This window comes from Eleutherodactylus coqui, chromosome 6 (genome assembly GCF_035609145.1).
Source record: "Eleutherodactylus coqui strain aEleCoq1 chromosome 6, aEleCoq1.hap1, whole genome shotgun sequence".
Taxonomy (NCBI): Eukaryota; Metazoa; Chordata; class Amphibia; order Anura; family Eleutherodactylidae; genus Eleutherodactylus; species Eleutherodactylus coqui.
The window spans coordinates 118203039-118219467 of NC_089842.1; the positions used below are offsets into that span (position 1 = coordinate 118203039).

The window sequence follows — 16429 nt, forward strand, 5'->3', positions numbered from 1 at the left end:
GCTGGTTGTGCAAGAGGATAGAGTTACAGAGATGTGCACGTGAAGCCCGTGCTGAGCCGTCAGTGCAGTGATCGGGGCTCGGTGCTCATGTTTATGCAATACATGTGGTGCATATTAGTGTGTGGATATGTGTGTATGCAGGTATGTGTGTTGAGCTACAGCATGGTGGTTTGCTAGCATGTGGTCATGGGTGTATGTAGTTTGCGTGTATGTGCTGTGTTAGTGTTATTATACAGTACATGTAGTGTGGTCGTGTGTGTGTTTTACATATTAGCATGTGTAGGCTGCGTGTGGTGTAGCCAGAGCATATAGGCGTGTGTTTCTCTGTGTATGGGTGGTCGTGTGTATGCGGTATGTGTTGTGTACTAGTATGTGTTTGTGTGTATTTAGTACATTGAAGCATGTGTAGGCTGTGTATGTGTTGTGCAAGTGCATGGTCCTGTTTATGCAGTACGAGTGCTGTGTGTATATGGCACATATTTGTGTGTGCGCACTGCGTATTAGCGCATGGGTTTAAGCACACGCACTGCATATTAGCGCATGTTTGAGTGTGCATATTAGCACGTGTGTTTGCATGCGCACATTAGCACACAACCACATGCTAACATGCACTCCACGCGCGTAACACCCTAATATGCACCCCGCACGCTAATATGCACCGTGCGCACAAACATATGCATGCTAATATACACACGCTAAAATGCGCGCACAAACTCACGCTAATGTGCGCATGCAAACACGTGCTAATATGTGCGCTCAAACGCGCTAATATGCATTGCACACACACTCGCTGATATGCACCGCGTGGATGCTCTAATATGCATTGCGTGTGCTCAAACCCATGCGCTAATCTGCATCGTGCGCGCACACAAATATGTGCCATATACACACAGCACACGTACTGCATAAACAGGACCATGCACTTGCACAACACAGCCTACACATGCTTCAACGTACTGAATGCACACAACCACATGCTAGTACATCACACATACCGCAGACACACGCCTATATGCTCTGGCTACACTGCACACCACATACACACAATCACACCACATGTACTGTATAAAAACACTAACACAACACATACACGCAAACTACATACACCCATGAGCACATACTAGTACACCACCACGCCGTAGCCTAACACACATACCTGCATACACACATATCCACACGCTAATATGCGCCACATAACACGCCACATGCTAATATGCACCATATTCACACAACACACCATATGTACTGCACAAACATGAGCACCGAGCTCTGATCACAGCCACTGACGGCTCAACACATGCTTCAGGTGCACATCTCAGCCAACCCAAACAACCAACCAGGTTGCTGGAATTGCTGATTAGGGCAGAAGTGGGGTGGAAAAAGTTAATATGCCCGCCGAACCCTACTGGGGAACCGCTGGGTTCCCACGGGACGGAAATGTCGCAGCTTTCCCGCACCGAAAAGCTGAGAGATTTCCGCAGGAGAGCCGCAGCTTTAAAACCCACTGCATTTCACTGCAGGTTTTGGAGCCGTTGGGCCGCCAGCATTCTGTTGTGGCTTTCTCTCCCCATAAGGCTGGGTTCACACAGGGCAGATTTATCGCAGAAATCATGTCCGGAATTCGGCTGCGGCAAATCCACCTGCGGCTGCCAATCCCGGGGTTTGCCAGCCACGGGATGGCCGATCCGTCGGGTCAAAGTCGGCAGTGCAGATTCCCCGGCTGCACCATGTCAATTTTTTTTTCCCGTTGCGGCCGCGCTCTCCTCTATGAAAAAGCCGTTCACAACGGAAAAGCGTGCGTCCAAGCCGCTCCAAAACCCGCAGCTAAGTGCCGCAGGCTTTGAAGCAGCACTTTCCAGGTGGAAATCTTGCGTTTTTTGGCTGCGGCCAAACCGCGAGATTTCTGGCGGAATTACGCCCTGTGGGAACCCGGAGGAGTGAAGCCGCAACGGAAAAAAGAAAGAATTGCCATCCTGCGGCTGTCAATTTTGCGCTGCATTGCCAGTTCCGCCCAGCTTTGCCACGACGGATTGGCCGCCTTATGTGGACGAGATTTTTGCAAAATCTCATCCACATGGCTGGCTAATCACGAAAATAGGCTCCGTGTACAGATTTGTCGCACAGAAATTCCGCATGGAATTTCCGCAGCAAATCCGTCTCGTGGGAACCCGGCTGGGTTCCCACATGACGGCACCGAAAAACCGCAAGATTTCCGCGGAAGAGCCGTGGCTTCAAAACCTGCAGCATTTTGATGTGCGTTCTGGAGCAGTTCAGCCACCGGCATTTCGTTGCGGCTTTCTCTCCCCTAGAGAGGAGAGGGCGCAACGGAAAAAAAAAAGAATTGACATGCTGCGGCTGTCAATTCCGCGTTGCATCTCCGGGTCTGCCCGCCTTTGCTGCGACGGATTGGCCGCCCCATGTGGACGAGATTTTTGCAAAAACTCATCAACATTGCTGGCTAATCCCGGGATTAGTAGCCACGGGCGGATTTTCCGCACAGAAATTCTGCATGGAATTTCCGCGGCAATTCCGTCCCGTGTGAACCCAGCCTACATGTGCTATGGGCGTGTCCTGGGAACTGTAGTCCCCGCATACAGCGGCAGACGGGTCCGCTCTGACTCTGAATTTGTTGGCAACTAAATAATTGTGTATGATGCTAACTCAGGGATCTGGAATGTACTGATGTATCTAAGCCTATTTGGCAGTATCACACATGATAGGCTTAGCTACATCAGTTCATTCCAGGTCTATCATATGCGATACTAAGATCTGGAATGTACTTGGGTATCCTAGCCTTTAGTGTATGATACTGTCTTAACTGCAGTGTCTTGATGTATCTAAGCCTCTGATGTGTGATACTTCTCATGGAACTGGAATGTACAGATGTATTTAAGCATATCTCGTATAGGACAGTCTCAAGAGAACTACAGTGCCCGGGTGTATCTAAGCCTTTTATCTGGGATGCTGTCTCACAGAACTGAAAAACCCAGAGGTTTCTGAGTCTAACGTATGTGGTCCTGGCTGGAAGAGCTGGTGTATCCAAGCCCACCATTTGTTATACAGTCTTACAGATTCAGATTGTCTTGGTGTATCTAAGCTTATTGCATAATTGTGTCCTTGGAATTCTGCAATGTAGTGGTGTATCTAAGCCTATCATGTATGATAATGTATCACAGAACCAGAACGTACTGAAGTATCTAAACTTTTAGTGTGTGATACTGTCTTGGAGAACTGTAATGTCCTAATGTATCTAAGCCAGTGATGAGTGAACTGGAATTCATAGAGGTATCTAAGACTAACATATGTGATACTGTCTCAAAGTGATGTATCTAAGCTCATCATCTGGTATATGAAGTTACAGATCCGGAATGTATTGGGGTATCTAAGCCTATTGTGTAATGCTGTCTTTGGAATTCTGGAATGTACTGGTGTATCTGAGCCCATCATGTGTGATACTGTCTCGAAGAAGCACAATGTTCTGGTGTATCCAAGACTATCCTGTGCGAAACATGTCATGGAGCCACAATATACTGGTGTATCTAAGCCTACTATGTGTGATACAGTGGCAGGGAATGCTGTGCAGGTATTTTCTTCGGCTTTTTGTCTATGAAACATGTTAGTAAATATTGCTAAAATTAGACGTGAAGCGCCGGTCAGCGGTCCCACCACGCCCACTTAACAAGGGAAATGCGCCGTTGCTATGGTAACCCAGGCAGACAGATGTCCTGCTCGTCTTGTAGTCAGTCATTACTCCGTCCAGCAAAAATAGCTTTAAATGAAAACTCCGCCACTGGGATTTGATGATTGTGGTCATCATTCCTGAGTAATACACTGCGGCCAGATATAGCACTGGCTATAGCATTTCATGTCCCCCAGACCTTAACGTCCCCTCGATAAGCCAGAAGTTGTCTCTTCCCTTCCCCCAAAAGAATGTTTTTTTTTAAAGTTGTTTTCTGTCAAGCTGGTTGAAATTGATTCAGTTTTTTATCAGTTATGTTGTTGTGGGTGATGACCAATATGGCCGCCTATGGTCTCCACAGGGACTAATTACAATTGTGGCGAGCCAGAGGGGTAACTTGTAGCTAATGCAACAGGGCCCCGACAGAGCTTGTAAGCCCCCTGAGGTACCAGGACTCATGTACAACTGCACCGTTGGCAGCTACTATACCCTCAGCAGAGCGAGGTATCGCCACGCCAGGCCGGCTTCACGCGGGTGAGAAAATCGTGTGAGAGTTCTGCATTTTGGGACGCACAAATATGAACCCCATTCATATGAATAGGGTCATACACATGAGCGATGTTTTCCTGAATGGCATCGCGTTGCGGGAGCCAAATCGCGGCATGTTCTATCTCGTGCGTGTTTCGCATCGCCACAGCCGTTGTTTTCAGGATGGCTTCTTTTCTGAAGTGATGCAAGGCTGTTTTGCCATGAAAACGCCTCGCATCCGTGGGGAATTCACATGGTGGGGAGCGTGATATGAGGGCGGGATTCACTGCCTCATATCGCACTCGGCCATGTGAAATTAGCCTAAGCGAGCAAGCGGTTTCGCCGCGAGTTTTGTCTGATTCTGTGAAGGACAGAACTCGCATGGGTAAATGGCTCATACACCTAAATGGGTTAATTCACACAAGCCATCTTTCTCTCAGCCTGATAGTCTAAGTTGGAAACATTGCTGCGTGTCCTATTTTTGTGTGATTCTACAGGAATCGCCCATTATTTTCTATGGGAGTGTGAAAAAACCCCACATGGCGATCGCATGCGGTTTAATTTGTATATGATGCTCATGCGACTGCGATGCGTTTTATATTCAGGTTGCTATGGCAACCACATGAAAGGAAGAGCCAGGAAGTTCCGAGCAGAGAAAAAATGGACACGGAACATGTCAGTTATTCACTAAACACATTTGCCCTCGCCCGTGTGAGTACGGCCCGACTAGCAGAACGGATCCGTCATTCAGTAATGTGAGGACTGCTGTAATGGCAGCCATGGTGGTGGGGTCCCAGAAGCAGATCACAGATGTGACTGCCGGATCTCATGCGCTTAGACAAATTTTTATGTTTCTTCCTTAAACAGAAGGCATGTCAGCGTCCTCTTTCATCAGAGGAGCTGCGTCCGATTGTCATTGGCATCCCCCATCTTTGGCATATATCTTGGATTACTAGGAGTCAGAGGAGCACCATGGCAGTGCTGTAACCATCCTCATGTAATACACTCGTCAGTATAGGTCATCAATAGTTGAGTGCTGGGAGTCCACCGCATGGGATTTCAGTGAAGCTGGCCGGCCGTCGTCATTGGGGTCGGAGACGGAAGTGTAATAGGAGGCATTGCTTCCATTGATTTCAATGGGGTGAAGCCGGCTATAACACTCCTGGCCCTGAACACCAATGCGGACGCCCGGCCCCGCTGAAATGGGAGCGATGCCTCGTATTATACTTCTGGCTCTGACCATAATAAGGAGCTGGCAGTGTAATATGGGGCATCTCTCCCGTTGATTTCAATGGGAGCGAAGCCTTTCTATTACACTGACGTCCCCCGATATTAGCGACTGAGAGACCTGGAAGTTCTCATGGCTGAGGTAACAGGGACACTTGTTCCAGATATCAAGCCGGGAGACAGGAGGTCCACGTTGACTGTCCCCGCAGGGCACACAAACACCTGGAATCAGCCATTCCACCACCACTCTTCACAGTAGGAAAAGGGGACCAGACGGTGCAGTCTAGAACTTTACGAGGGGTTCCCTGGATTTAGGTATAAGCCATCAGTATTTGATTTTGTTTGGCCTAACTCCCTCTACCTTTGTGAATCAGCAGAGACAGCGCCATACATACAGTTGTGGCTGTATGTGATACTGCGGTTCAATCCCATTCCTATAACTGGCACAAGGGGCCCTGTTACGGATTTAGCATTGGGGCCTTGGAGATTCAGATTATATCTCTGGTGATTATTAAAGGGTTTCCCCATGTAAGACTTGTGTAAGACTTGTGGCTGGTAGAATGGGGACCCTTTGGACTGCACCTATCAGGGAAACAGATGCCCGGCCACCCATTCCAGTAAGAGATAGATTTGTGACCAAGGCTCTTTCCAGTCTAGTCTAAGCGAATTATGGAAACAGCTGAGCCATAACTACAGTAGACTTAGGCCCCAGGTCCACGGGCGGATTTGATTTGTGGAATCCGCGCGGCAGATCTGCATTTCAAGCCGCCCATAGGGAAGCATGGGTGTCTGCACTTCAATTTACACATGCGGATTTGTTTTCTGGATTCTGCATGCGGAAACAAATCACAGCATGCTCCATTTTGGTGCGACTCCCACACAGACTGCTTCTATTCAAGTTAATGAAAGCCATCTGATCCGCAGCTCATCTGCAGTTGACACTGAGAGTGGCCCGCAGATTCCGCAGGAAGAGTAGGAGATTTAAAAAAAAAATCTGTACTGCGCATGTGCGCCGGCTGGCACTTCTGCACACATCCGCAATACAAAAAAAAAGAAGACCCGGACAGGTAAGCATGGTCGCCTCTTGTGTGGATTTTGAAGTAAATTTGGGTGGGGACCTGCTGAAGAAATGTGAATCCACCATGAGGTGCGTTCACATGTAGATGATTTTTTGTGGATTTTGCTGCAAATTGTGGTGAAATATGCTGCAGATCTGCAACAAAATCCGCACTAAATCAGCTATATGGGAACACACCCTAGAAGACTAAAAATTGAGATTCTGTTTTTAGACCAGCCTGTAATGTAGTCTATTTGGCCACTAGATGTCAGCACATGTGATAACTGTAGGGAGATGTTTAAAAGGAGCCCGTCATGTCCCATGAGCTCCATAAACTCATCAGATAGGGGGCGCTGAGTCTAGGGATGTGACTTTCATACTCGCCTGCCCCCCAGTTCCATCGCAGTCTGCTCACAAAGCAGTTACTGGCTGCAATGAACTCTCTGTTCATTGCATGCATGTGCACACACTGTCCATAATTAGAGTATGTGCCAAGTTGCTTTTAATAAATCTTAATTAATATAGCATCAACATTTTCCGGAACATAGACAAATATGGCATTACATGCAATATTTAACTTAAAGACAGTCTGAACAATAGGAGTGAGGGCTTTGCTTGCAAGACCTTGGAGTCTAAGAAGAAAGACTGGTGAGGTGACACAAGTGCTTGTTCTATCCAAATTTTTAAGGCTAAGTCCACAATCTATGTTAGAGCGATCATCACAGATCTGGTAAAAAAAAAAAAGACAGACAAAATAATGTAACAATGCTGCACGGTCTAGTCTGGTAAAATGTTGAAATCACAATGATGGGAATCTGACAGACTCTATTACAGTCAATGGTGCCCTCTAAATGCCATTGGTATCTGGCTTATGAGTGATCTAGCAGTGCCATCACTTTCATTGTTCTGCTTCTATAATGGAGCACAACAATGGAAATGAATACTGCCCATTCGAATGAGGCCTAATCAAGATTCTGTGCAAATTAGTTTTATTATTTACTGTACACTGAACAATTACTGCATTAGGAACATCTATTCAATAACAGGTTGGTTCACCTACTTGGGCAATCATGTCGTTCAGGCGTCAGGGCACACATTCCACAAGGTGTGAACATGCTCTATACTCAACCCGCCCCGCGCCCGCTGCAGCAGCTCCGTCACTGGTGAACATTTTGCAGATAAGTGAGAGTAGATCTTACAACCCTTTCCAGTAGATCCCAAACATGTGCAATGGAGTTACAGTCCGGTGAGTTTGAGGGACAAAGCAGTGTGGAGAATTCACTGTTGTGCTTATCAAAGCACTCCCTAGTGATCTGAACTCAATGACATGGAGCCTTGTCCTATTAAGAGATGGCACTCTAGTTGGGGAAGACTTGCTGACGATATGGCTGCAGATGGTCAGTGAACAGGTTCACCATTCAAGGATTGTGGTATGACCAACGGTGCTGGGCCATGCCAGAAAAATGCTCACCGCAGCACAACACTGCGCCCACTCGCCTGCTAAACTCCAGTGGTGCACCCATTGGATACGGCTTTGTGCTGTGAACCTGGCTATCCAGACGGTTCAGCAGGAAACAGGGCTTATTACTCCAGATGACCTTCTGCCATGTGTCCAACGTCTTTCATGGGCCCATGCAAGGCACTGTTGGTGATGGTGTAGGATAATCAGGGACACCCTTGTTGGCTACTGAACCCCAGTTGACACAAGGTATACCGCGTGGTTTCTCTACCTTCCCCACTATTGTACTGCTCAGTTAGTTGGTCCACTGTGGCACCGCGTTGCTGAGATGCCAGATGTGTCACCTGACATTTGCCTCTAGGATCAATCACAAGTGGCCTGCCGCTATGTGATCTTCTGTCGGATGTCTGTCCATGGTTCAACCTCTCTTGGTACACACTTGATAACATGACTATTTCAGAAATACTGGCACCACACATCTGGGAGCAACAATCTGCAGTCAAAGTCACTCAAGTCACCATGTTTACCCATGACTGCCAAATGTTGCCTTCTGCTGCGCAGAGGACAGGTCAGCACATTATCTGACAGCAGATTTTGATGCAGCCATCACAAGATGTCATAAGCCAGTTGTTCCTAATGCAGTGAGCCTTCACAGTACATGTATTGGTGAAATAAAAAATGGCTGCAAAAGTGAACATACTTTAATGCGCTCTTCTGGAACACAGAATTTACAGGGATTTACCCCAAGGTGCTGCTACATGATTTTGGACATTTTAGAATATAAAGATGGCATTCCTAATAAGGCAGAGCATGAAGATTGCTTCCTAATAAGGCAGAGGGTGAAGATGGTATTTCTGTTAAGGCAAGGCTTAAAGATAGCATTCCTGATATGGCAGACTGTGAATTGGCATTCTTGTTATAGACAGGGCATGGAAATTGCTTCCTGATAAGGCAGAGAGTGAAGATGGCATTCCTGAAAAAGCAGATAAGAAGCCATATATATTAGTTGCAGTCTTAAATGTTAGCAGGGGGCACAGATCAGGTCACTGGTCAGCTCCACCTCTTGTGCCTCTGCCTAGTATTTAATTGCCTGCTCAGCTTGGGGAGATATTACCCCCTTCCCCAGGGGGTCCAGGCTTAGGGGCCTATAGGTCGCTGTCCAGATGTGCTGACCCCCAGCCTCCCACCCAGAAACTTCAGGGCTTATAGGATGACAGAGGAGCAGCACGATCCAGATGTTGTCATCTTTTGTTTTCTTCCTGCACATTCCATCCTTTGTTTGCTCCTTTCTCATTCTCTCTTCATAACAGCGGAGGAGAACACAGGTTGAGATTGTGATCTATCTATCTGTATATAATAATACATTATATGCAGGTAGATCGATATCAATGTATCCCCAGTCTGCACATCAATAACTCCCTGTATCCATCTACATTACCTTAGTTTAACAATGCAGAGTGTGAGTTCTTGGGACAAGTTTCTCTTTCCCTATGGTGACAATTGTCAGTGCAGTGTCATGAACTCTTTTGAACTCTGCATCACTATTGCCTCCCCTTGCACCTGGGTACCTGCTGCTGATACTTTAGGATTCAGATCCCCCCATGTTCGCTCCATCCTCCTCCTCCACTCCTCCCTGCCCCTCCTACATCTCTCCCCTCATCTCCCCTGCTGATGCTGGAGAGGATTTTAGTGGAGCTCAAGACAGGTAGACAAGGAAGAGAAGACAGAAGAAGAGTCAGAGGAGCTCCGGGGTCTGGTGAGTCTTCCATCCCTGTGTATACATTGCATTGCTCTGGCTTTGCCTTTTTTGTATATATCTTATTTCCTAACTCCTCAGTAACATTTGTGCTTTGCACTTCCAAATTCCCAGCTCCCCTCTTCCCACAGACAGTGCCTGGCATAAGTAGTATACCCCCATCCTCTATGGGCATTTAACATTTAGTTCACTCTACTGGTATATTACTTCTTGCTTGTATACTGTAGCAATGATCTCTCTCTTCTGTTGCAATCCTTCTGCCTTTTGTACAGAAGGGGGTGGGGAGGCTCCTAGACATCTTAAGTATTATCCTTCTTGTTTAATATGGGCAAAGCTGGCAGGGTTTGGGTCGTTGTTACAGATGTAACTGGGCTAAATTTATTTTCCACCAATATATTTTGTGCAATGGGTCAAAATAATGTACTTTATCTGCAGTCCTATGTAAAACCAGAGAGAACAACATTGTGTTACCTTTGTGAGTTATGCCAATTGACATACTCAGCTCTGCTATATCAATTGGTGTACCTTAATGATGGTCTTGAACTGTGTCTGTGGGCTCTGTAGCCTGAAGTTTGTATGTTATAATAGTGTTTATCTCACACTGATATATCTTGTGGTTGTGTATGTGCGGTGAGAAGAATTGATTGTAAGGGATCATGTCATTGAATACAATTTTTTTGGATTCAGCAGTTTTGCAGGATAAGCTAGAAATGCTAAAAAATATCATAACAAAACATAGGATAAAATATAAAAAATATACTAAACAAAATATATAATAATATAACATAGTAATATAATATATTATAAAATATCTAAGTAAATGACTACAAATAAATAAAGAAAAGAAAATACAGATGAGTAATAAAAGCAAGACCAATAACAATAGATTAGAATAATAATTACAGTTCTTATCATATCACAGTAATAGTACGGGGCCATAGAGGGGATGAACAGTACAATAAAGGACGGTTTCTGCTTGCACCAATGCTCCGTGCTCATAGTGATCATCTTTGCACCTATGATACCATTTTCACTTGTTGCTGTATTAGGCATGGCCACCTCTATGAGGACGGAGATTGTTGGATAGGTGGCATCCTATGGCAGTGGAAGAGTTCCCTCTTTATTCCTCTATTGCTTCCCAATGAGGGTACATGGCTATTTGTTTGATTTTATGCACCTGGGTAGGTATAGCTGAAATAGCCACACCCACAAATTAGAAGGGGTCACATACTTTGGCTTTGTATGTTTATACTTGAGTACATCTGTCTACGTGCACTTGGTCTGTCATCTGTTCTCTACAGGTCATTGATCTTGTTTGACTCTACTACCAGAAAGACCCCAAAGAACAGTCCTAAAACCAGCTGATGTCCAGCACTGTGCTCTTTTGGAGAATGACCTTAGGGTCATAGTGTCCATCTTCCCCTCCAGGTCAGCAAACTGACTCCTTATAGGCTTCAAAGTGAACAATTAGTAAAGCCTTCAGTGCCGATAATAGCTAATTATCAGGGGTCCAAGCAGCAGGACCCCCCAATTCCATCTGACTGAATGCAATAATATAAAAGAGGAAAGTGGCCTTTGGCCTATCGGCTTGTCCTAACTTCCCCTCCACGTTGTAGGACATTATATGGGTCAAGGCTTTCATAGGCGCACATTAGTAGAGGCATACTTACTGATGGTTTCCTAGCAACACCAACTGTTTGCAGTGCTGGTACTTGTGCCCCATAGTGGTTAAACTAATGACATGGTGCCCATAAAAGCATAGGATTTGCACTAGACATACCCCGTTTCCCTGAAAATAAGACATACCCTGAAAATAAGACATAGCATGATTTTCCAGACTTTTTGAGGATGCAAAATGATTTTTCAGGCTTTTTGAGGATGCTTGAAATATAAGCCCTACTCCAAAATTAAGCCCTGCTAACAGTTAATTTAAAAAAGTCAATTTAAATAGTGTCCAGGCAGCTATACATGTAAAAAAGCTAAACCTTTTTGAACAAAAATTAATGTAAGACACTGTCTTATTTTCGGGGAAACACGGTAGCTCTATGTTATCAGGGATGCTGAAAGCGTACAGTGTGTTGACAACAAATTTAAAGAGAAACACATCCGTCCAATAATGGACTTCTACGATATCAGAAAACCTGCTCAAACATCACCCTGGGGTGTATTTCCCCTTTAGAAGATGTTGATCCAATATTTCTAGAGATCTGTCAGTGAAACAGCAAATTGCCTAACTCAGCATCACCATCTGCCTCCCCCTCCTTGCCTACAGAATCGCTTACACAGATGATCTGGTTATAGACCTGCACCCCTTCCCGTTATAGGCCACATATTGATTATGTAAATGTCACATGTGATTGTCCTCTGGGTGATAGGGATGTGCCTGGGTCTCTATAATTACTGCTGATACATCTAATTACTATGTACTACACACAGTAGGAGGAGGTTGCACTATTGCTTTGCAGCATTGCGGTCCGAATCTGACCAGGGACAACTCCACACAGTCTGTAGTTCCTTCACGTGTTCACAGGAGTCTCTTCTGGGGTCTCTGATTCATTAACTCTTGTATGTTATAAGGGGTTCCTATGAAAATGGCCTCAGTGTGTGTGTGAGGTAGGCGTGGTGATGTTACGTGGCACCGTTACCGTACTTTGCAGTCGCAGAGCGGTATAACATTATCACTGTTACTAACATCGTCTTCAGCACTGTCTTGTGATTTCGGATTGCCAAACATCCAACAATATATGAAATCAGAGGTGCAGGAAATAGCATATCTATATATATGGGGTTATATGCACCTTCATATTACTATAAATAAGACACAATATACTGCAATTACAAAGTGTAATAATCATTTTGTGTAATACCATTGTGGGGCCCTGCCAGTAGCAAGATTCATGAGCCCCATGAGACAAGGGCATATTCCGGGGTGCACTGTAACTTTAATGGGACGCCCGTCATATTCTAACTGAAGGTGCCCATACACATTCAGTAGCTGTTTGTTTGTCCCACAGCTAGTTCCCCGACTCTTTTTGTGTTTTCCATGGGGAGTGAATTATCTCCAGGGGACCAAAAGGATGGGGCATTGAGTTTCAATATGCCTGATCCTTCTTCCCCCTGACATCATCTGTTTTGGAAAAGTTGAGAAGCTCTCATACACATTCAACAGTCGTCTGGTTCAGCCAAAATGGATGGCTACGGGCAGCTCAACTCTACGGCTAGGTGCACAGTAGCTGTAAATGGGCACGATTCACATCAAACACCATTCCATGTGTTGCCTGATTTACATGAACCCATTACATTGGCATACATTGGCATGACCTATTTCTCATCCATGAAACGGACAAGAACAGGGGATGCAATGAGTTTTTTCATGGGACCATCAATAAAACATCAATGTATACAGTCTTATGGGAATTCCCTGGAATTACAGACAGCACACAACTAGTATGCCGGAAGTCTAGTGTGCATGGGGCTTTAAAGGGGTTATCTCAGAATTTGGGATAACTTTATGATTGGTGGGGTTCTCATTACTGAGACCCCCACTGATCCCAAGAATGGGGGTCTTATGTCCCCTCTCCTCACTGCAAGTATAAAACGCTCGGCAGTTTCCTTCAGGCTCATTAAAATGAATGGATTGACAACTGCATATGCGCGGACAGAGCCTGACATAACTGTGGTTGGGAGAAGTATCGCCACAATGGCGAGAGGAGGGAAGACAGAACCCCATTCTTAGGATCAGCGGGGGTCCCAGCAGTGACACCCCCATCAATCATAAAATTAGTTAGTCCACAGGATAGGGGATAATATTAGGTTGTGAGATAACCCTTTAAGGCTGTGTGCACACAATGCAGGTAAATCACTACAAAAACAATGATTTGACTGCACGGTGTGAATGAACCCAAGTGATGTACAAATGGGCAATAAGTTAGCACCACTCCTATTTTATGGCAAATAGATGAGTGTTGGCATTATTTCTGACCCTGTCCACTAAGAAGGTGCAGAAATATGCTTCCATGTACATTTACTGACAATTTTCCTAAATGTGCCTAGTGACTACAGTGCTGAGTATGTATATAGAGAGAACCAGGGGTACAAAATACTGTGTGATGACTGAATAGCTGAGATGACCTGAATCCACCGCCCCCCTCCCCTCCAGCGCTCCCCGACGCCGAACACATCCTGATATTATAGACGCAGCGCTCCGGGCTAACTTTTATAAATAACTAATGTGTGTGATCGGGGCCCTTGGCAGCGGGGTCACCGCTATCGCTGGGCTGTGATTTTCTTTAACTTTCCATTAATAGAAGGGCATGGAGAGCAAAAGAGTCAAATAAGTGAGCCAGTTTCTAGCAGTCTGGAGAATGTGTGCTGCCCTCCATATACAGTAGATACTATATACCTCCATATACAGTATATACTATATACCTCCATATACAGTAGATACTATATACCTCCATATACAGTATATACTATATACCTCCATATACAGTCTGTGCGTCAGACGGATCAATGTCATTCAAAAAATAGTTTGAAAGAGTGAAAGGGAACGATAATGGCGAGCCAACGGCTGAATGAGAAATGACAATCGTTCGCTTCTCACTCATCATTCATTTAGTGCAGGCATAAAAAAACATCCTTGGCTCATTCACTCCTCGTTCCGTTTAAACAGCACTTGTTCAGGCCTCATTCTCACGAGCGTATGCATTCTTACGGTCGCCAGCACGCGCTGCAAAATCACATCACTGAAGAACAGCCATGAGTCCCAAGCTTTATTAACGATTTCTCATCCATTCACATGGGTGTATCTGCGGAAAAATACACTGCAGTGCGGAATTCCTTCGGTCAGCAGAAATCCTTGGAATGACTAGTAATAGCTTAAATAGAGGCAGCTGTCTTCTTTTCCGAACGACAAACGCAGGTAAACTCCCTCCCCCTCCCTTTTTTTCAGCTCCTACAGGAGTCTATGGGAGCTTCCGGCGTTTTTCGGCAAAAGATAGGGCAAGACCTATCTTTTCATGCAGCGTGAAAAATGTTCTAGTTTTGACGGCACAATTTTTTTACACACCTGAAAATCTCTCATGTGAATGAATGCATTGGAATCCAATGCTTCACATGGTCACGACTTTTGCACCAAGCTCCAATAGCTGCTTATATACGATTCCGTGAATGAGGCCTAAGGCTGCTGTCACACAGCCAAAAAAAATCATGCGAGATTTGTGAGATGCAAGATGCACAAATCTCGCACAAATATGAACCACATTGTTTTGCATGCCGTCATACACATGAACGTCCTTTGTTTTCCCTGCATCGCAGTGTGATGCAGGAGAAAGATCGTGACATGTCCTATCTTTGGGCGTGCCCTTGCATCGCCCAATTTTTTTGAATGAGACCGGCAAAGCATCGTACCACGTGCTAGGTGCATACAGTGCGATGCATGGTTTCCCATTGAAAACAATGAGAAACGCTCTGCGATCCTCCACCGTGGCTGTCAGCTGTGCCAGAGGATCGCAACTTGGACGTTGGTAAGTGTGATATCAGGCCAACATGCAATTTCCCTGCGGTTGCGGGGTGATTATATATCAAAACCGCCTTGCATCACATCGGGGAAGTAGCGATCCTCCACCAGAACTGTCACCCGTGGTGCAATGCTTGCAGCCCCACTGAAAACAATGGGAGATGTGGTAGGACGTGCCGCGATTTGTTTCCCCCATCGCATCACTGTGTAATGTGATACAGGAATAAAATAATTTAAAAAATAAATAAAAATCGCTCATGTGTATGACTCCATTCAAAAAATGGGGTTCATATTCATGTGATATTTGTGTATCTCGCAACGCACAAATCTTGCACCATTTTCACAGCCATGTGAAAATGGCCTAAATAAAGTTTAATTATCATGGAGTGAAAAAATCTGCAATACTCTAAATATATATATATAAATATATATATATATATATATATATATATATATATTTTTTTATTTTTTTTTAATTTATTTATTTATTTTTTTTTTTTAAAGGCCTTTCAGTTTTTAAGATCTCTGCTTGTTGTCAGTAAACATTCTTGTGACTTAGGACTCACACCCACTGGCGTTTTTTTCCATCTTGCGGTGCGAGAGCAAGTGAAAACACTCGCCTCACAGCGGAAGAAAAATGCTGGAACATCGCCAGTGTTTTTCAATGGGGCCAGCGGCAGCAGCGCTAGCCCCATTGAAAAGATATGGAGAATACCGTGGACTTCTGCCACAGCTGTGACAGCTGTGGCAGAAGTGCAGCATGCTATCCCATTGCTTTCAATGGGATCGGCATTGCTGCCGGTCCTATTGAAAGCAGTGGTTTGTGGCAAGCCCCGCAGTATGATTTTCAGGGAAGGGCTTGAAATATAAGCCCCTCCCTGAACATCATCATCAACTGGTTAAAAAAAGAAAAAAAAATTAACTCACCTCTCCGCCGCTCAGACGCGTCCTCTGGCTGGCTCTCCGACACTGCTGTCCAGCACTTTCAGCTGGCGGAAATTTAAAAATCCCCGCCTTCTGAAAGGGCTGTGTTGATTGGCTGAGCGCTCAGCCAATTACAGCAAGTGCTTAGCTATTCATTCATAAATTGAAAGCAATGGGATAGCATGCTGCACTTCTGTCACAGCTGTGGCAGAAGTCCGCGGTATTCTCCCTACGTTTTCATGGGGCTAGCGCTGCTGGCGCTGGCCCCATTGAAAACACTG

The 16429-nt window shown here is 45.2% G+C and overlaps 1 protein-coding gene across 1 annotated transcript in view; it reads left to right on the top strand.

Annotated features, from left to right (window-relative positions):
* The first annotated feature begins 9062 nt into the window (after positions 1 to 9062).
* Positions 9063 to 16429, top strand: part of DRAXIN (dorsal inhibitory axon guidance protein) — a 47844-nt gene continuing 40477 nt past the window's right edge. The window contains exon 1 of the mRNA XM_066607463.1: positions 9063 to 9706. The gene's annotated coding sequence lies outside the window, so the exon portion shown is untranslated. The remainder of the gene's footprint in view (positions 9707 to 16429) is intronic.